Genomic DNA, 23,042 nt, shown 5'->3' with positions numbered 1-23,042 from the left:
GTAACGGGGGTTACATGAGGATTACATTCTCCCCTTCCCCTCATTAATTTTACGAACAAGTTATAAATTATTATAACACCAAACGGAATGGATTGGAGTTGAGCGCAGCGCACACCTCTCTGACTGTGTAAAATCCTCACAGTGGAGGCTGCTGCTGCGTCAGGGCGGTGTTGCCAATTTGCGAGAGAAATAAGCAACCAGGTCTATGAAAACAAGCCCAAAAGAAGCGACTATAAAAGGCCACACGAGCACTTCAAAGCTATATATATCGTCCATTAAGCAATGTGCATATTTATATATGTTGGCTATTTGAAAATAGACGATCTACAAGCTCACAACCGTTCTACCATTATTTAAAGCAACTTCAGAAAAATAAGCCCAATGTGGCTTATAATAATCAGACCAGGCAACACTGCAGAGATACTATAGGAGAGCATATATGATATATTGGATTGGGGATAAATAATGGGTAGCGCAGTCTTCTCTTTTAGGTCAAATACAATGAGGCTTTTTATTTAAAGAGTAGCCTACGGGGTATAAATATAATTGTATAGGGCTGAGTTCTTTGTAGACTATATAAATGAGTCTACTGTCTACTCAAAGTTTTAAACTCATGCCATGTCCATCTAAATGAGTGTCAGCCAGGAATGTCAAAAATAGTTTTTATTTGCCACTTTGACCACACATGGATGGAGTTGTTGGTTGTCAAAGTTGTTGGTTGTTGTCAATCAAACAATCAAAATGGTTCTGTAGGTCAAGATGGATTTATCTTATGATCTGTTATAAGTTGACACAATGACTCTACAGTAATGTAAGTGTTCAGAGAGGTCAAATTCTTAACAATTAAATGACCTTAACCATATTTCAGTTGTCCTTATCTTAATTTCATAGGCTCACCATTCTTGTCTATCAATGGTAAAACTTGTATTATCTAATTAAATTGAGTTTTACTTCAAAGTAATCCAAAAGTAACTGAAAGTAACTTTTAGTTACTTTTTAAATGGAGTAATCGGGATTACGTTACTGACTACATTTTTTAGCAAGTAACTTGTAACTGTAGGGGATTCCTTTTTAAAAGTAACCCTCCCAACCCTGCATATAGCTTATGCCATTCATTCATAGAGTGGATTCACACATGCGTATCATTTCACACATTCAGACAGTTTTAAATTATTAAATGAAGGAGAGGGATATGACAAACTATAGTGTGCACCCATGTTGTTTAGGTGCGGATATGCAGATAAGCAGATGTCCAAAGAATTATTGTTTGTATAGCCTATACTCGACATACTCAACAGATAAAATCACCCACTAAATGACATTGTGACCAATTTGCTCAAAGGAAGGACAGATGACAGATAAGGTTCAAGTTCGTAGTTCTTTATATCCAGGTTTATGTACTGATTGCCAGTTGCCATCCCTTAATTGTTACCATACTGTAAATAGCCAAAAGGAGACGAGATAAAGCTCTGTCTCTCCTAGGAATGTGTGTTGACTGATTTATACTATGTGGGTATAGCTCACCTACCTAGAGTGTAATATGTAATTAGTTTGACTCAGGCCCGCGGTGACTGGCAGTCTGGCACACACAATAATACAGTTTTTCAAGATTGTTAAAGGTGCAGTGAAATGAAAAAGACGTTTTTCACACTTTTAGACCATATCCGTGGTCATTATATGGGCATACCTAACAATGGATGCCAAAAAAATGTGAAGATTCTCATTTCTGTGTGTTTTTATATCAAAGGTCCATAAAAACGATTGCATTATTTATTTATTAAAACGAAAACGTGCTGCGTGATGACGTGTAGAGATACACATCGATAAAAGCCAATAACAATGAAGCTCACCCGTTTAATTTCCCATATTTGTGCGTCCGTCCATCACAGCTGCTATTGATTACAGAATACTCCGTTTTTATTTCCATTCCAGATAACATCCAGACAGTGTATTACTCGCTTTCAACTTAATCATCACGCTAGAATATGTATCTGAAAACATTATATGGAAGAAATAAGCCACATAACAGTAAACTGGTTGTGCTGGCCGACCATATGATTTATAAACAAACAACACCACGCTGTTGCGCCTAGCATAGCTACCGTCCCTAGCTACCGTCCCATCGCCTGAAGGGATGCGACGCTCTGATTGGTTCAGAAACTTCAGACCGGTGTTTCATGTTGAAACACCATTTTCATGTTGTTCACCATTTCCGTTTCACTGCACCTTTAACACACAAAGATGTTACGGCTCACTCCTCCTCACCTTCACATGCAAGCACTGCTTAGCCACTCCCCCCTCACTGACTACTCCATGGCTCTACTCAGCACACCTGCTCTCCTGCACCAATCCTCTGCACCTGTCTTCCATTCTGCAATCAAGCACTGCCTCTACAAGAACCCAGTCTGCCCTTCATTCCACGCCAGAGCTTCACATGTCTACATGTATGGTAAAGTACAGCTCAAGCCTTTATGTGTTGTTAAACTGAGTTATAGTGCTAGTTATTGTTTTAGCCTTACATAGCTATTGCCCAGCCGTGCAGCTTTACACGGTTGCAGCTCCTGCCTTTGTTATTTATCTGAAGACTGACGCCTCCTCTCCTTCTCCTCCTCAGTGTTTGGAGAGCTGAGCTATGCCAACCTGGAGAGCCACTGATCCACTACTACCCCACTCCCTTCCATACAAACCTTTGTGAATAAACCTGAACTAAACCTGAACAATGCCTCCTCTCTTGCTGTGCACTTGGGTCACACTTACTAAATATAACACAATTCATTTGGTTTTCGCCCTTGCTGGAGATCTGGTGAGCAATTTGCAATCAGGACTGCAGCATATTGGCTGCATATTTGTGTGCTGTTTTATGTTTGACTGTGAAAAAGTAGGCCTACAGGGAGTCATTTTACAGAAGGAGATATGGCTCATTCTCCAGAGTCGTCATTCATGTGTGTTCCATTTCTATGATTGTGTTTTCAATTTTGCACTTCATTGTGCTGTAAATGCTTGGTAGTGTGTGTACTCAATGAATGGTATGCGTGTGTCATTTGAAAATATGGCTGTGTGTACCAAATGAAAGCACAAGTTCCATTTTGGGAACAGTTTAGAGATTTCATCATGGAAAATGAGTGTCAGGGTTTAGCATTTTGTGTGAGGTTTTCAGTTCTGCGTGTGCAGTTTTGAAAATGCAGTGAAAAACGTGTGTTAACAATCGTGAAAAACTTTAATAATAATAACACTAATACTACACGCACGCACACACACACACACACACACACACACACACACACACACACACACACACACACACACACACACACACACACACACACACACACACACACACACACACACACTCTGATCTCGCCTGTAATCAAAGAAGATGTAAGGCTAGGAGCTACATCCACATTCGCCCCATTAGCTCCCTATGATGTTAACTTGGTGTGAGGTTGACTCAAATTCACCTACATCACTGTTGATTTAATAATTAAATATATATTAATATAATATTATCTAGATGAAATTGGTTTAGAATGTTTTGTTGTCATCTTGAAATTGTGTGAAAATCTCAGCCCGCTGAATTTGTTTTTAAATTAGATGAATTGAGATGAATAGATATTTAATGAGTAACGGTAAAAGAACATCAAACCATGATTTCCACTGCTATCCCCTTGGTGTTCAAGACCGAGGGCTGCCAATCTGTCCAGCATCTTATCGGCTTGCAGACTTTTGAGCGTCAAGGCTTGTCAGTCTTTATCTACCTGTCTGTCTATCTAGCCATTGATCGATTTATTGATATATCTGTCTGCCCACCTGCCTGTATCTGTCTGTCAGTAAGTATTGCCCACACAGTAACATCTTCAGTGTTCATTTATCCATTTGTAACTCTGAATGGAAACTAATTTAACAAAATTACATTTTTCAAAGTTAGTCTATATGGTCTATGGGCAGGGCCTACTATAAAGACCAGGGGTCCCCTCCCCCCCCCCCCCCCCCCTCTACACGAAATCTACAAAAGAGAATAGCCAAAATACACGCATTGTGTTGTGACTCATTGTGAGCTTGTATATCTGCTGTCCAATATTCACCCCCAGAATAGGGACACTTTAATATATATATATATAACACTAGGATTTTATTGTTTACCTACTCACCCACTCAGTCCCTCGGCCACAGGGACTATTTTTATTTCCATGCCACATTACCCTTTGGACATCCAGGGGGAACGGTTTAGTACTGCTCCAGTGATTTCATTGACAGTTTTCTTTCATTATAAGGCAACACACTCGGCCTCATGTCAGTCAGATGTAAACCCTGACCCTAAACCCTTGACCTTCAGCATCGCACCAATTTGCGGCCATTGTAAGAAATGCCGATATTCAGTCTCACACACAGAGGCTCAGTAACAGACAATTGGTTCATTAGTCAACAGAAACCAGACATAAGGAAAGGACTTTGCAATATAATTTTGTAGAGTCGGACCCACAAGCAAGCAATGTTGCTCTTCTCACTGCAGGGGTAGCGGTGGTATGGCCACTTGGGAATCGGAAAGGTTCCCGGTTCAAACCCAAGCTACTTCCTGGCTTGGTATTGAAGTTCCCTTGAGCAAGACACTTGACCCCTAACTGATCCCGTTGCACCCGTCTGGTGAGTTGCATGGACTCTGTCGTTGTGTGGAAGTTGTAAAGGATGTGTTTTTACATTCTGCACGCTTTACAATGTGCGTGATGTAAAGCATATTGTGTACTTTGGTACTAAGTTCTTTGGATACAGGTGAACCTTTAAATACACCATGTATTTGCTGTTGTTGAGAGCGCACGCAGTGTTGAGGGGAAAGTAAAGAATTGCCACAAGCTACTAAACATAGAGATTTTAAAGGGGATTAGAATTTCAATTTTGATCGTTATTTGTTTAGATTAAATAATTGTAAGGATGAGGCACGAGTAAGGAAATGTAAGGTGCCACGGCCTCAGATTTGGAGATGCTGATCCTCATCCCAGCCACCGTACACACGACTGTGAACCGGTCCAGTGAGAGCTGAAGGTGATACATTTTACGCTAAGATAAAACCTGATTCGTACATTTGCTTTCATGTCATTCCCTGTGACATAAGCCCATTCAAAGTGGCTAATGACCGCACACACAGTCGCACGCACGCACGCACGCACACTTACCTTGTCAAATCTCAAACCCCATCAACACACACAGACTCTATCGCTCTCTCTCTCTCTCTCTCTCGCTCGCTCTCCCTTGGTCATACCAAGACTTCCAGAAATGTCAATTAACAGCCCTGTCCTTCATTTGAATATTTCTGATTATTATGCAGCTCTCGCTTTTACATATTCAAAAGGGGGCTCTCAATCCAATTAAATGGGCAATGTGCTGTAAAGGCGTGGGCAAACATGATGGAAGGCAGAGCTTAGGATGACAAACAAGAGCAATCTGAAGGAGATGGAAACCCGCTGGCTGGGAAGTTAATGGAAGACTGTGTGATGATCATTGATGGAGTGTGTGTGTGTGTGTGTGTGTGTGTGTGTGTGTGTGTGTGTGTGTGTGTGTGTGTGTGTGTGTGTGTGTGTGTGTCGGGACACGAGAAAGAGGTGGAAAGTAACGTCTAATTTATGGTCCATCATGTGACAGTGTTGCTTGCTGAGCGTAGCGTAGCTGCCGTAGCAGATCTTTCATTGGCTTTTTTCCTTTTTCATATAAAAGAACACTGGCATTTACTGTTGATGACATGTAATGAAATCATGTTACATGATTATGATGATTTGAAACTTTCAATGGCAGAAATTCCTTAACTACATGAACTCTATAGTGTAACAAATCTACAAGTTCACATGATGTCACATCCGGTTCATTGAGAGCTTGTTATTTCCGGCATCTAACAGACTAACACTATATAGTCATATACAACAAAGTATAAATCCGGTTTAAGACTATTGTGCAATAGAATAGGAGAGGGAATGGTGTGTTTTTTCTGAGGAGAGGAAAACTTAGTATGTGGGTGTATATATTCATGTGCCTGGAAGCATGTCCAGATGCTTCCATGTGAACCTGCCTGCCCTCGGTGGTTCATGTAGAGAGGCCACTGACTACATGGATATGAAATACATTTTACAATATAATGAATCTATTTTTGTACTGATAGAGAAAGAGAAAGAAATGTCAATGTATAGTGTGTGCATGCACCGTAAATGCAAAGTGAAGTCTGAAAGTGTAAAAAATTGATAGCTACCTAAACTTTTACACTTTAGGGAGTTAAATCAACATTGTATTTTACGATATCTTACCACAGTGTTTGCTTTTCCTCTTCACTATAGGAGGAACATTGGTAGTCGTAACTGTACAGCTTCAGTCAGTCTATTGGTCTGATGAATGCCTCGACGTCCCGCTGGCTCGCTAAATATGCGCAGTGAAATGAGCTGAAACACGGGCCTTAATTAAAAAGTGGAGACCCACGTAGAAGTGATTAAAGCAACGCTCTGCGGATTATCGTGACTAAAGCGTCTCCGAAGGCTCACCAAAAAGGAGGGAAATAGAGGAAGAGGAATGAGGGATTCATCCACGTACTTACTCCCCTCTCCTTTTGCCTTGCAGTGTCTAGTCTTCCATCTTATACACCATGACTCTACATACTGTACGAGCAGTCAAAACAATAGAGCTCGTTCAATACTGTTTGAGGGTTGACGGTGTTTTATATATATATATATATATATATATATATAGTGATGATCAGATGTAGGATAATTAACAATCTACTGTGTCCTTTTCACGAGAGTCAGCATTTAGCCAGTAATGACTTGGTCCATTAATGGGTGCTGCTTTGTTAAGCAGGCATAATGATGCTCTTATTAATAATTCATAGTTTATTATGGGCAACTTCTCTGCTCCTTTTAATGTAACTAATTATTAATCCAGTTTCACATTAAAAGAAAATGTATGAATGCACATGAACAGCAGCTTGATTGTGTTTGTTAAAATCACAACATTCACATTTTGTCTGTGAATTCAGAGGTAAGCTCAAGGGCAGGAGTATTCCCGCCGGAGACTTGGATTACATTTCTCCTTAGTGCTGGCCACTGTTCGCCACAAAATATGTAGTGCCACAAAATATGTATATTTTGTGGCACTAGCACATATTTTGTGCCAGTGACACTTGCGCCACTGGCACAAAATATGTCAGAAGAAGAGGGGGTCTGCGTACAAATGGGCCTACATATTAATTTGGGGGTCCTCGACATGAAAAGCGATTCCTACAGGTTGACCAATTAAGGCACCTGTTCAGCAGGGAACACAACTGGGAGGGTTAGCGTGTGTTGATCTGCATGCATACATCCTCCTGGTGAAACATACACGCACGCACGCACGTACGCACACACACACACACACACACACACACACACACACACACACACACACACACACACACACACTCCTCATTCATTCCCTCGTTTTTGTCACTATCTCTCCGTTTCCTTTCACACTATCGGTCCTGACGTACAATTTCGCCTATTAATCAAATCCTATTGTGTGATATGAAATAGGATAGTGCGTGGTGTGTAACATAGAGATAGAGACACACAGAGCCCACTGTAGATAATCTCTTTAACATCAAAACGATTAAAGAAGATCCACGATAGTGCCGTTATCTCATCTCTTCCTTATGAGGATGATCTAGGATGAAAGGATGAGAGGATAAAAGGACCTAAGGAAGGAAGGAAGCTCTAACTGTCTAATCTCTTTTGCGTCGGAAGATAGGATGTAAGATGATAGAAGTGAGAGAAGGAATGCATAAGGGGGAGTGGACGAGGATATGGAAGGATAGAATGAAAAGCATTTTAGTAAGGAAGACTAAAGACATTCTCTGAAAATTATAGGAGCAATGGCATGGGAACAACAGAGAGAGAGAGAGACAGGTGGATTTAAGGACAAATAAGGATTGGGAAAGGGTATTTTGCCATTCCATAATCTCCATTTAAGTGGATGTCATGTATGCTATAGGTATAAGGGAAAGGAAGTGTGCTGGGGGTCTGGGGGTGCGAGTGGTCTGACAATTTATTCGAGAGCCAATTTCAGTTCATCAAAGGCTAAAGAAGGCTAATCAATTTCAGGAGTGAGGCCCTTGTCACCATGACCACTCTCTCCTCTCCTCTGCTCTCCTTACCCCTCTCATATACCCACACACCAGACCAACATGACCACTCTCTCCTCTCCTCTGCTCTCCTTACCCCTCTCATATACCCACACACCAGACCAACATGACCACTCTCTCCTCTCCTCTGCTCTCCTTACCCCTCTCATATACCCACACACCAGACCAACATGACCACCCTCTCCTCTCCTCTGCTCTCCTTACCCCTCTCATATACCCACACACCAGACCAACATGACCACTCTCTCCTCTCCTCTGCTCTCCTTACCCCTCTCATATACCCACACACCAGACCAACATGACCACTCTCTCCTCTGCTCTCTCTCCTTACCCCTCTCATACACCCACACACCAAACCACCATGACCACCCTCTCCTCTGCTCTCTCTCCTTACCCCTCTCATACACCCACACACCAAACCAACATGACCACCCTCTCCTCTGCTCTCTCTCCTTACCCCTCTCATACACCCACACACCAGACCAACATGACCACCCTCTCCTCTGCTCTCTCTCCTTACCCCTCTCATACACACACACCAAACCACCATGACCACCCTCTCCTCTGCTCTCTCTCCTTACCCCTCTCATACACCCACACACGAAACCAACATGACCACCCTCTCCTCTGCTCTCTCTCCTTACCCCTCTCATACACCAACACACCAAACCAACATGACCACCCTCTCCTCTGCTCTCTCTCCTTACCCCTCTCATACACACACACCAAACCAACATGACCACCCTCTCCTCTGCTCTCTCTCCTTACCCCTCTCATACACACACACCAAACCAACATGACCACCCTCTCCTCTGCTCTCTCTCCTTACCCCTCTCATACACACACACACACCAAACCAACATGACCACCCTCTCCTCTGCTCTCTCTCCTTACCCCTCTCATACACACACACACCAAACCAACATGACCACCCTCTCCTCTGCTCTCTCTCCTTACCCCTCTCATACACACACACCAAACCAACATGACCACCCTCTCCTCTGCTCTCTCTCCTTACCCCTCTCATACACACACACACCAAACCAACATGACCACCCTCTCCTCTGCTCTCTCTCCTTACCCCTCTCATACACACACACCAAACCAACATGACCACCCTCTCCTCTGCTCTCTCTCCTTACCCCTCTCATATACCCACACACCAGACCAACATGACCACTCTCTCCTCTGCTCTCTCTCCTTACCCCTCTCATACACACACACCAAACCAACATGACCACCCTCTCCTCTGCTCTCTCTCCTTACCCCTCTCATACACACACACCAAACCACCATGACCACCCTCTCCTCTCCTCTGCTCTCCTTACCCCTCTCATACACACACACCAAACCAACATGACCACCCTCTGCTCTCTCTCCTTACCCCTCTCATACACACACACCAAACCAACACGACCACCCTCTCCTCTGCTCTCTCTCCTTACCCCTCTCATACACACACACACAAAACCAACAGCACCCCATGCACAACTTCATGCCATTCAGCTCGCTCACCATGTCTCCCTGCATTCACAGTGAATGATTAACGTGCTTTGCCAGTCTCGTCTCGTACACAAAGACACGCGCACAGACAGTCCTTCCTCCATGTCGGGGGTCGTGTCCTGCAGCATATCATACCATAATGTCTAGACTCTTGAGTCTAGGGTGACCAAACCTAGTGTATGGTTACGTCTAGTGAAGGTGATTTGTCAGTGTAGACCTATTATTATACAGGTGATCCAATTTCCCCTCTGGGATCTGTAAAGATTGTTCTTATCGTATGTGACCTACCTGCTGTACTGTATGTACTTTGCAAAGTATCCTTGAGCAATGGTATCCTCTGCCAACGCGTTGAATGTGTTCATGAATGGAAAGCACATTGTAAAGCACTTTAGACAAAGGCTCTGTCTATATGCACACAGAATGTTACCACATGTGTATGATATCTTGTGTATATATATTTATTTATTTATTATTTATTGTCATTCAGCAGATACATAAAATGCACAAGAGAACAAAATGTAGTTTCACTGGTTTCCAATCTGCTAGTTAAAAGAAAACTAAAATACTATATTACTAAAATCAAAAATCTAAATCCACTTAAAAAAAAACAATAAAAACACCAATAGTTGATAGAAAGACAGATATTGCACGATATGAGTCCTTCCTTATAGCTGCATATAGGGATAATGTTTAGGGGATGTTGCACTAAAAAGTCTAATGGCTTGGGGGGGAAAGCTCTTGGAGAATCTGGCTGTTTTACTCCCAATGCTTTGATACCTTCTGCCAGAAGGCAACAGAGTGAACAGTGTGGGGTCAGTCCGGATGCTGTTGGCCCTAGCCTAGACAGAGAGCGGTTGTGGGCAATGATGGAAAGCAGTGATGTCCCGATGATTTTCTTTGCTGTCCTCACTATACTTTCTGCACTCATTTCCAGTCTGCATGCTTCATTCATTGCAGCTTCCAGACCAGACAGAGATGCAGTTTGTCAGGATGCTTTCTATAGTACCCCTGTAGAAATGAAATGAGTGAGGATGGGAGCGATGGGAGTTGGGATGTACAGCATCCTCTTCTACATCACTTAACACTCAAGTAGATCAGCTAACATCATGTTGTCCTTCCCTTTCCCTTCGTCACCTTGACCTTCACTTCAAGCTTACCATACAGTGCTGTGCTGTTTTATTTGCAAATAAGACTAATGAAGTGTTCATTCATTTCACCTTTAGAGTCAAGGGAAGTTTATTTGTATGGTAATTTCATTCACAAAAGCAATTAAAAGTATTTTACATAAGGCATAGAAAGGTATTTAAAAAAGTAATATTTTTTTTTGAATACAAAAATAAAATAGGGGCATTTGATTAAAAAAAGAGCACTATACCATGTATACTTATTTTTTCTCAACTATGAGAAAAAAGGTCATACAATGTGAAAATAAAATCACAGTTGAGGAAGTATGAGTGCTTGCACGTGTAATGTAACTCAGTGCCTCTCTTGAGAGCTGTTTATTTGTACCTTTTACTTATTTAGTTAACCATTAAGAACAATTTCTTATTTACAATGGAAAACTGGAAAAGGCCTCTTGAGGGTAGGCACTAAAAGAAATGCCTTTTCAAAGAAAGAGAAAGCTAAAAATAAAAAAGACAGCAGCACAGTTTCAAAACACCCACAACTTAAAATAACAGCTGGCAACAGCATTAGCAAATACAACAACAAATTGTAGATTAGATTTGGGGATGAACATGAACCAATTAATTCCGAACGCAGTGAGCACTAACTATGAGACCCTGCAGATCGTGTCTGTCTGTCTGTCTGTGTGTCTGTCCCGCTGTGACACCACCCGCCCGCCACCAGAGGGCGCAGCTGTAGCACACACACACACACACACACACACACACACACACACACACACACACACACACACACACACACACACACACACACACACACACAGTAGAAAACTTAAAAAAAATTACTAACTAAAAAGAAAAAAAAAGTAAGTAATTTATTCTAATTGTTGTTATTGCAATTTACGAGCTGCGTTCGCTTCACGCATATTATATATATTATGTCAAGTGTGTAAGGATAGCCATTTGCCAGCTGACAGAGGAATATAAAGTGCAAAGTGATAAAGAACATCAAGCTTCTGAAATGCACCTGTGCATGTCAACCTATACATGGCATCACCATAGTCTAACATTTGAACAAGTTTAGCATAGGAAGTGAAATTGGAGCACATTCTATACTGAAAGCCAATTTTAGATTACAATGTTTTAAATTTGTCCTCTGCTCACTCCTCTGCTCAGACCTGAGAGTGTAAAGATTGTCACTTTCAAAATGGCTTGACTTATACTTATTTAGGCCTATACGTAGAACCTGGTCTCATGGCAAATTGTCAAATTTCAGTTTCGTCCAATCCAGAAACATCAACATTTGAAGTTTTAATGTAATTTGAACTATCATTTTCATTATAGTTAGGTACTAAGGGTTAGTTAACAGTAACCTGTATGTTATTCATATCCCCTTTAACTTTTTGATCCTAATGATTTTGAGGAAAATGAATTAACAATTATTCCTAAATGGCAATCGTTCATTTCATTTGAAACAGTTATTGTAATATTTAGAGAGAGAGAGAGAGAGAGAGAGAGAGAGAGAGAGAGAGAAACTAAACTACTGGAATTCAGAGACAAACTGTCAAAAGAACGTAATTAGGAGGTGCAGAGCATAGGCTTCCATTATGCTCACAAGTCAAGAGAGAGAGACAGAAAGGTATTTTGAGGCAGGAAGTTAGCAGGGCATGCAAAACACTGTGAGAACTTCTGCAAGAGGTGAAGCCACTGACTTCCTACTCCTACACAAACACATACAGTAAGAGCTTGTTACTGTACACATCTGTCACAATCACACACACACACACACACACACACACACACACACACACACACACACACACACACACACACACACACACACACACACACACACACACACACACACACACACACACACACACATAGATTGATAGACTCAGAAAGGTTACTTCTTCTCTGAAATACAAGTTAGTGAGGTATTCAGAAACTTTGTGTGTGTGTGTGTGTGTGTGTGTGTGTGTGTGTGTGTGTGTGTGTGTGTGTGTGTGTGTGTGTGTGTGTGTGTGTGTGTGTGTGTGTGTGTGTGCGTGTGTGCGTGCACGTGTGCGTGCGTGTCTGTGTGAAATGAGAGCCCTTTTTATTTTAGAATGCTGAGATAGTAGCCACGGTTGTTGTACCAGTAAAAATAAATTACGATATTTGAAATTACCACCGTAGATATTGTTGGGACTTGGAAGGTACATTTCCAAGCTGTCCACAGCCTGCCGGCCGCTGTGACAAAGAGTGAGGCAGAAAGGAGTTGGTGTGCCTGCCTGGAGGCTCAGCCAGTGAGTACAAAGAAACCATGCATGCTCCCAAGTTCAAATTCAACTCTCACTCTTGTCTCGCAAGCCTCTCCTCTATCTGTCCCAGGTTTCCTGTCTCTCTATACTCTCCTATCTCAGAAAACCTCAGTAAATGCTGTATAAATGGCATCGCATCGTTTATTTTCAAATATGAATTTTCCCTTTTGACTTGCACTTTTAATTTGACAACACATGCACGCTGTGTTGTTTTAGCCATTGAGTCAGTGTGCAGTGTGCAGTGTGCATGTACATGGCACCAGGCTGCTACGTGAATGGGACAGGAGAGGAGAAAAGCACAGGAAGAGTAGGCCATTGGAGGAAATGAGATCTGAGTAGAAAATTGGAGAGGAGAGCAGGAGAGTAGAGAGCTTTCATCAGTTAAAGCGCTCCTCTTTCCTCCATACGTGTCACTCTCCATCTCTCTCATTTCACTCCAGCTATCCCCTCTGCCATCCCTCATCCTTCCTTGCTGCCTGCCTGGATGGCAGCACTATAAATAAATCGAGGTAGGTGTACGATCAGAAATGAATTTATCCACCAGGCGCGCTCCTCGCGACAATTTCCAGGGCAATATGTAACTGTTTGAAGTGTGAGGCGGTGTGAGGTGGCGACTCACGCAATCTTATCAAACCGACGGAAGGCTGGCTTGAAATTCTGAGCAGGTCTGTCTGGTCTGTTGGATATTATTCACACTGATGGTGAATGAAAAGCTTTATCACCATCCAGCAACATGGAGAAACACTCAAATGCCTGATTCTCTCCCTCTTTTTTGCACGCACACACGCAATCACGTCCACAAAAGCTCCCGGCCACAAAAGCTCCCACGGGCCACGGCCACACATTGTATACTGTACATTAATTTGTGGCTATTAGTCTGTCACCACTGCTCATGTTTAGAAAGAATTAAATTGCTCTCTCTCTCTTTCTCTCTCTGTGCTCATCAACCTCCTCCTACCACCACTGCCATGCGCACGCATGCACGCACACACACTGTTGGACTTGCACCAGCGCTTGCCATCTGTGTGTGCTTGTATATTGGCCTATTCTACCGGGGAATGTGTTAAATTAATGTGTGAAGGCAAATGAATGGGTGTTGAAATGAGTCTTTTGATATTTGTATAGTACAGAAGGTCAGCCTGATACATGCTGTCAGGGTTATGCTTCTTTAAAGAAACTTTGGACTTGAGTTTCTACACAAAGTGCTGTTTGGTCCAAAATAACAGAGCTAGCTTTGAACTGTGTAAAAGGAAAAAAAAGAAGGGAAAGAAGGGGGGGGGGGGGGGGGGGGGGAATCAGTTTTGATTAAATTGTGAGAGAATATCAAGCAGTGGTGGAAAGTATACCTTTACATTTACTCTTCATTGCATATTGACATTAACAATATAATATGGTAATCAACAAATAGATAGTACTAGGCTAGCCGCTATAGTAACAGTTGAGGGGGGGGGGGGGGTCACAAGGCAATGGTCTTAGATGAATTAAATGAAGTGCAGCCGTATTATTTAATTCACACTACACAAACATGCACTACCCAATTCCTTATATTGTTTATTAAAGAAGTGGAATGAAGGCTATAGGCCTATTGTAAATACAGGAGGCTTGAAGGACCATGGCAAGAGGGTCTTTTCACACACATTGTAAACCCTTTGACATATAAAACCTAAACATGTAGCTATGACTCATGTACTCTCATGCAGTAAAAGTACAAATGTACTATATTGTGTACCTTAACATGAATGTTATAGGACATATGGGGCACATTTATACGCCTATCTATCATGGTCTATTTAGTGTGCATAGATTTAAAAAAGCCTTTGCCTGGCTGAGGACAAAAAGACTGCTGCATGTGGAGCAACATAAAGGTGCGTTATGACCTAATGACATGCACTGTACAAAAGCTTTAACATGCAGTGAAATTGGTTTGATAACAAAATGCATATAGGTTAATACTAGTACAGCATGACTTGAACCTGCAGTAGTGAAAGCCATGCCTACAGTAGCCTATATGGAGACTTGTGTGTGTGTGTGTGTGTGTGTGTGTGTGTGTGTGTGTGTGTGTGTGTGTGTGTGTGTGTGTGTGTGTGTGTCACATATTGACACGATGTCCGACTCCCACATTTTGATTGGCTCTGGTTGTCAAAAGCCAAACCACTGTAGTTTGTTTTGTGGTGAAGAAAGCGCAGTCATCACGGGGCTGTGGTGTTTGATGTCAATCAAAGTAAGAACATGTTACATGGGGGTCAAGTGCAGGTTAGCCTGTCACCATCTTTGCTGCATACATTATGCCCTACGGGGGGAAATTAGTGAGTCACCACAAAGTCACAAGCTGTATGCAGAAGTAAATGCAGCTTTACACTGGGATCGCAGGCCATAAGAACTGTGTAACTCCATATATTTACTGTGTGGGAATTGGAAAGTTGCATTCAAATCAAATATATGTGTCAAGTCATTTGTTGTTCAAATGCTAAATGCTGTGACATTGCCACATAAATGTGTGAAGAAATGTATTTCCTGTCCTGGCATGAGTATTGAAAGAAAATTAAACATAATAAGGGAATACATTGGTAAAATATGGTTGAATATTAAAGCCGAAAATATGTTTTGTTTTGTGTAGGTAAACCACAGTCATTCCTTTTCTGTTGACAAGGTTTGTTAGTAATAGTTCCAGGAAGTGAGGTACCAGGAACAGACAGGAAGTGAGGCGGCCAGGGGCATTTGAGGAATCAAAAAGATTGTTTGGTGGTTGTTTGTCAAAGAGACTCTTTTAAGGCCAATACTAAACCATAACCGGAAATTGATAAACTCAACTCAACTCAACTCAACTTTATTTATATAGCACATTTAAAACAACCATAGCTGCCACAAAGTGCTGTACAGTACATAGGTAGAAACAGTAAGTAAACACATAGACTAAAAACACAGAATACAAAGACAACACACAAAACAAGAAAAGGAGGGGGGGGAAGCAAGTTCAGGAACAGAGGTCTCATGCTGTGTTAAAAGCCAAAGAATAAAAGTGCGTTTTCAGTGAGGTTTTAAAAATGGCCAGAGAGGGGGCCTGCCTAAGTTGCAGGGGAAGGTCGTTCCAGAGCTTGGGGGCAGCGATTGAAAAAGCTCTGTCCCCTCTAAGCTTCCGTTTCGGCCTCGGGACCTCTAGCAGCATCAGGTCAGCTGACCTGAGGGAGCGGGCGGGAGAGTAGGGGTGGAGGGTGGAGAAACCACTGAGTAGTGGGGCTAGAAAGCTTTGAGATCTGGAAGCAGAAATGTTTGGTCAAGGAACATTTCTGAGGGTTTAGCTCTGTATCAATGCTCTCCCAACCCTTAACGCACCCCTCACCAACCTTAATCCGGTCGTCTTAACCCACTGTGTCTAACCAATGCTATGTCTAACCAAAGTATGCCTCCCGGACAAAGGGGAACCTGCTGTGGCCTCCTGACTTGAAGGTTGGGTGAGGAATATACTCCCCCCCCCCCCCCCCCCCCCCTTTTCATTTGATGATCTTATATGGATTACTTGATTTTTGGAAAATAGAAGATCTACACATTTTGACTACTTGACTCATTGGAGCCATTGGAAGGAACTTTACGTTGCGGGGCTTAAAATCGGAGATTGAACATTTTCATTTGAAACCTACTGATTGTTTAACTGAATTATTGTTTTGTTTGATCAAGTTAAGTCAGATAAAGGTATAAATGTATTGCAATTTCATTTCAAAAGCAGCAGTTTTGTGTTTTCCTTTGTTTGTTTGCAGTAGGCTATAAAGAATTACTGACGCATGTACAGGACCTTTATTTATTTGAATTCTTTAATATAACTCATACATAAGACATACAATTTTATGGTTTTGATTGTTATAAACAGCTCCTTTTAAATGTCTGGATGGTGGAGGCCAGCCATAATTTATAATAGCACCCTTATTTTCTTCATAAGGTCATGTCACAGGCAAGAGGGTATGATCCAAGCACAGAACAGAGAGGTGCAGATGGCAGAGCAGTCCAATTAGCCCTTCGCTAAGCCCCACCCACTCCACTCTGCATGGCAGCATGTCCTTCTCACCCATTGAGATGCATGTTAAATGATGGGATTTTTCCATATAAATAATCAATCATTTCAGTAGCAAGAGCTTCAAAGTGTCTTCTAAATCTAGTCAACAAGGCCTGCAGTAGGCTATGCACTTAATGTGCATGGCATTATTTCAATAAACTAGAAATACGAGGAAATGTTAGAGGGAGAAACAATCCAACTCAATCATCTTTAACAACTGTCCGACAGGAGTTTTCATGGAATGCACGGTAAGACTGATTAGTAATAGTGCCATCACCTGGGTGGGTCAGTCGTGTAACTTTCCCAACGTTAAGCTGTTTAAGTGTGTATGTTGTGGTGTTATGCTTTTATTTTGATAGAGCTTACCGGACAAAAAGGAATGCACTGGTCACAAATGTTCTCTTATGCGCACTGCACACAATCTTTTAAAAAGGTGGTCCATGACATGGAACCACTGACATAATCTATAATGAACCAAACCTCAAATTCAAAGAGACTTTCACAAACCCCACAGTGTGTGATTCATTTCCCCATGTATCACACAACAGCAGTGTGATGACTGACAAAGGGACAATGCCTTTCCGGTGCAGTTCTCATTTAATACTATTCAACAAGAGAACCACTTAATGTAATGCAATATTTCCACGCAACATGCAACAAGATGCAATAGGGTGCAACATTTCCAGACAGACACAATGAGCTTGACTGTCAGCGTGGTGGGGTTTACTGTCGTGCATGGTATGTGTGTGTGTGTGTGTGTGTGTGTGTGCGCGCACGCGCGCGCATGCGTGCGTGCGTGTTGTGACTACAACGATACCAAGTGACAAATAGTATTTGTGCAAAATGAACTATCACACACAGACCGACCACATGTCTGATCTAGTCTGTTTCTAGTCCAAACCACTGAGCTGCAATAGCAGTGTTGACAAGTTGTGAGATTGTCAGGCTTCCCACATATAGGCCTCATACACACGTATCAAACGAATGTTCTGTGCTCTGTGATTAATTGCTGCCACAATGCAAATCCAATGGGAGTCACATGGTTTAACCAAACATTTGTGTTTGATGGGGCAGCAATCAGCAATCAAACACAAATGTTTGGTCAAACCATGTGACTCCCATTGGAATTGCATTGGGGCAGCCTTTAATCAAAGACAGAGCACAGAAGATTCGTTTGATATGTGTGTAACTGTGTATGCCATATAGTACAAACGTTGTATTTTGAATTGTATTAGTTATCTGATGTAGACCAAGGATCACTGAATCACATTGCTCTTACAATAAATAAATAAAGGCTTTTAGTAGCCCTGGTCCAGAGCGGTAGCTAGTTCTCTCTAACTCCTCTGCTGCATACGGACAGAAAATTCCACCGCTGTGCGAGCTATGGCTCTAACTTTATAAAAAATAAACAAAACTACTTTGCTACTCACCGAAACAAAGAAAGATGGAATCCGCTGAAGATACCATGCGAGCATCGCAGACAGTAGGCTCCAGTAGAGCCTACTGTAGAGCATTGCATCATCTCGATAAGGTAGCCATACTATTTTTTTTCTGAATCTGCCAACAGTAACCTACGTTGATATCGGTTTAAAGCGGGTGATTCCACAGGGTGGGAAGCCTCTCTGGACCCCACCTTCTCTGTATAATTTACCTTTTTGGGCATAAAATAAGATTACATATTGAGATATAATATACAGATCTGGTCAATGGGTCATTTGTATTGAACAGATCTGTAGAGGGCGCTCTAAATAAAATGCAGACATATTTTATTTTCTGCCCCAAAAAGTATATAGGCCCTATCCACACTTTTCCTGGGCTGTGTGTGCTCCAGTTCCTGTTGATTTCATTGGATATCATTGGTCATCTGACCAGTTTAATTGGCTTTCATTGGATCAAATCGACAGGAAAAGTGTGGATACACTACAGAGAAGGTGGGGTCCTGAGAGGCTTCTGGAGAATAGACTTTCAACAACACAAAACAGCCTTTGTTTCGGTGAGTAGCGAAGTAGTTTTGTTAATGTTTAGTATGGCCTCACTCACACCTAAGACACACGCAAGAGTGGCAAGACACACTTGTGTCCTGTGTCTTCTGTGTGTCATGGCCGCCTCAATGCATTTCCAATGGAAGTCACATGGTTTCACCAAACATTTTTGTTTGATGGGGGGGAGGGGGACAGAAAACAGCCATCAAACAAAAATGTTTGATGAAACCATGTGACTCTGTGACCATGTGAAATTGTGAATGCATTGAGGTGGCCATGACACACAGAACACACAGGACACAAGTGTGTCTCAGGTGTGTGTGAGGCCTATGCGCTACAAAGTAGAGAAGATAGTCAGTCACAGAACAGTCACTACAAAACAGTAACATACAAGCAGGAAGTGCATGCACAGCAATTTACTCTTGTGGCAATTATGTATTCATGCTGATAAAACAATAAATGTTTTGCACCGCAATTCTTCAGTTCTTATTCAGCTCGTAGACAGTGTTCCATTCATGGAGTGTGCTCTATTCTTGAGGTAACAGCTGCAGTATAATGCAGTGCCTTTCTCACGTTAAAAAGAAGATGAAATCTGGAGGACACACACACACACACACACATACACACACACACACACACACACGCACACACGCGCGCACACACACAGTGGAAGGCTTATTTGAGGTTATTATGGGATATTAGTTTGGCTGGGGAAATGACAGGGCTTTACAAGGATGCTGCCGTTGCATGGCAACCGCTGGCGAGGTAATTGTCAGCTAGCTCTAGCTAGCGCCTCTTCATTTTAGGTGAGAGTATTTTTTATATACCAGGAGGAGTGGCTGCCATATAGAGGGAGAGACAGAGACATACAGTATATTAGAATATAGCTTAACATTTGTGATAAGTGACATTAACATGTTGACAAAGACAAAAGATGACAACCCGCAAACTGACTCACACCCAAACATAAAATAAAAAAAAACCTAATCTGCAAGCTCACAGTGCATCATGATGTGATGCCTTGTGAGCTTGTAGCCTACTGTAGATCTGCTATTTCTTGAACATTTGCAGAAAATTGTGCCTATAATATTACACACACAAAATAAGAACGGCAGGGTTAATGTAGATGTGAAGAATTTATATAGTAGTTAGTTGAAGTGAATCGCAGGGATCCTCCATTCATGTTTATAATGTCAACAGCTTGAGGGTACTTACAGCCAAGAGGGGGAAATATCGTCAATGTTGGGCGGAAACCTCATTATGTTCAAAACCGTTCCTTTTTTATTATTATTTAAAACATGTTAAAAAGTAGTGATAATGGCATTGTGCGCTAGATCTGCTATTTTCACTACTTTTGTGTGACACTCTTGTATGTTGTTGTAAGGCCTTAATTCACACAAAGAAATACTTGAAAAGTTCACATATTATGCAGATACAGTAGCCTACAAGGTTGAGGCTGTGCCCGACAGTGACGATATAGTGGTGATAGGAGATGGGATAATCCCTTTTGTTAATGCCAAATTAATACATATATAAACTTTATTACAGGCTCGTGGCCCACAAGGTAAGACAGTACATCACATATACGAGAATACAAATACAAAAATAAATTAAAAAAAATACAGTAAAACTCTTTGAGTGTTAATACAAAATAACCGGGTCACACTGTAGTTAAATTAACTGGTGATTTTTATAGTGTAATAAAGCTAACCCAGCTCTGTGGGCCCTACAGTATACAGCAGTGTATTCCTTTCAAATTACTTACTATGGTCCATGTTTCGTTTTGTTTTGTTTTGTTTCACTGTCTGACGCTGCTGCGTCTTGTATTCTTCAGTGTTGTGCCTCAGTTTTAGTTTTCACTACTTGTTGTCTCCACCAGGCCGAAGGCATGGGGAGAGAGTATGTTTTGCACTCCTAGCCTGGCTAATAAGCCAGACCGAATGAGCCGGTGGCAAAAAAAGAGTCTGGATTATTATCCAGGCTATTGCACACCGTCCGTGTGTGCGTCTGTGTGTCCGTCCGTCCATCTGTTACCAGCTAATCTCCACCACCGTTAACCCGGTCGATGCCAATTTTGCACACACACACCCTGGATACCAACGATGAACCTCTGCCCCAAATTTTCCAGAACTGCCTGTTATAGCGCCACCAGGAGGCAGACTTTTGAAAAACACATTTTTTTATATTACTCCTCCAGATTTTGTCCAAAAATCCCGCAAATCGTTACACACTATCTCTATAGATCTGTCCGGTATTTCAGATTCCATCCTAATTGGCTAACATTGGCTTTCAAAGTTTGCAGGATTGGCCCGTTTTGAACAAAAGCCTCAAATCATGAACGGAGCGTGCAATTTACGTGAAATATTTCACAGACTTTCCTACTAGGCAGAGGAATATATCCCACCCTTTTCACATTGGCCTGTTATAGCCACCAACAGGTGGATTTTTGCTAAACACATTTTTGGAACAAAATGCCTCAAATCAGTATCCAAGGCGTAAGAAAAAATGGCACCCTTTTCACATTGGCCTATTATAGCGCCACCAGGAGGCCACAACCTCACCTACCCTGGAGAACCACAGAAATCTACAAAACATTATGCACACTCGGACACTCCCACTCACAGCTCTCATGGTCACATTCCAGATCATTGATCTCAGCTCAGATTCATGGGCTTTAACAGGAAAAGTCCAGAGTCCATGAGAATGCCCAGAGAGCCAGCATAGGGAGGCAAATGTGAAACATTTTAATGCGGATTTGACTCCTTAGAAATATTAATACAGAGCTGCCAACTTTCAATCATGCGTCTAATATCACAATGCTGTATGCCCTGTTCTTGAACCCACAGGAAGAGGGGCAGACAAGAAACACATGAGGCGTGACCTGGATGCAGCAATGAAGAGATCTGTCCATACATGGGGACAGATGGAGGAAGTGGGATTCCTGAGAGCACTTGTGGCCTATGGCCAAAGTTGCAGCTATAGCCGTAAGTAAGCCAACTTTCAGGCATCAAGTGTGATACTGAAGCAAATGACCCTCTTCACACACATTTCTTTTCCTTTTTTTTTTTTTGTTGTGTAAATTCTGAATGGTGACATTCTCTGATTTGCATGTCACATAACAAAGGTTACATAATGTAACCGTGGTTATGTGAGCGATTGGATCACTCCAATATGATATATCCCTCCGTGGATATATCATATCATATATTGGAGTGATCCAATATAGCGCGAAGTAACCTTGTAGTTGAGGTACCCACTTAGACAGCTAGACAGGCTAAACTGCCTGCAGGTCTCCCAATAGGCTATGTAACTTTGTACAGTAGTAGGGTACTAAATGGATAGGACAAAATAAAATAAAGCCATTAAGTGCCCAGTTGAGGAAAAATAGGATAATAGGGGTGAAACTCATACATATTATGCAGCATTGCCATCTTAACCCTTGGCCTACAATTCACGGAAAAAACTGAATTAATCGAAAAATCTAAACCTCCCGTTAACGGGAAAAACGGAATGACAATCAATATCAGTTATCGCGGGGTCAAAAGAGCAAAAAATAATATTTTTTCGCTAATATCACTAATGTTGGATGTAATTTACCAAAAAACGGCCGAAATCCGCGTGATCGTGCGCTATCGTGCACGCGCGCCGTCTCTATGTGCGTCGCTGTAAAAAATGTGATATTTTGCGATCTTTTGGGGTTGATTTGAGGATAATTTGACTTAGTTATGAAAAATATAGCATTAGCTTAGCAATCCGGACCAGCCAAGCTATTGACTAGAGTCAAAATAGTACAGGATGTTGTTGATCGTTCAACCGGAAGTGACTTAGGAAGATCCGTCTATTTTAGCCAAAATCAGCATAATGATGCTTTCCCGCCATCTGGTGGCGAATCGAGAGAATACATTTGCAATGAATGAATGGAAAAAAAACATC

This window comes from Protomyctophum parallelum (genome assembly GCF_964188405.1).
Source record: "Protomyctophum parallelum genome assembly, chromosome: 3".
Lineage (NCBI taxonomy): Eukaryota > Metazoa > Chordata > Actinopteri > Myctophiformes > Myctophidae > Protomyctophum > Protomyctophum parallelum.
Note: the sequence above shows the minus strand (reverse complement) of the source record.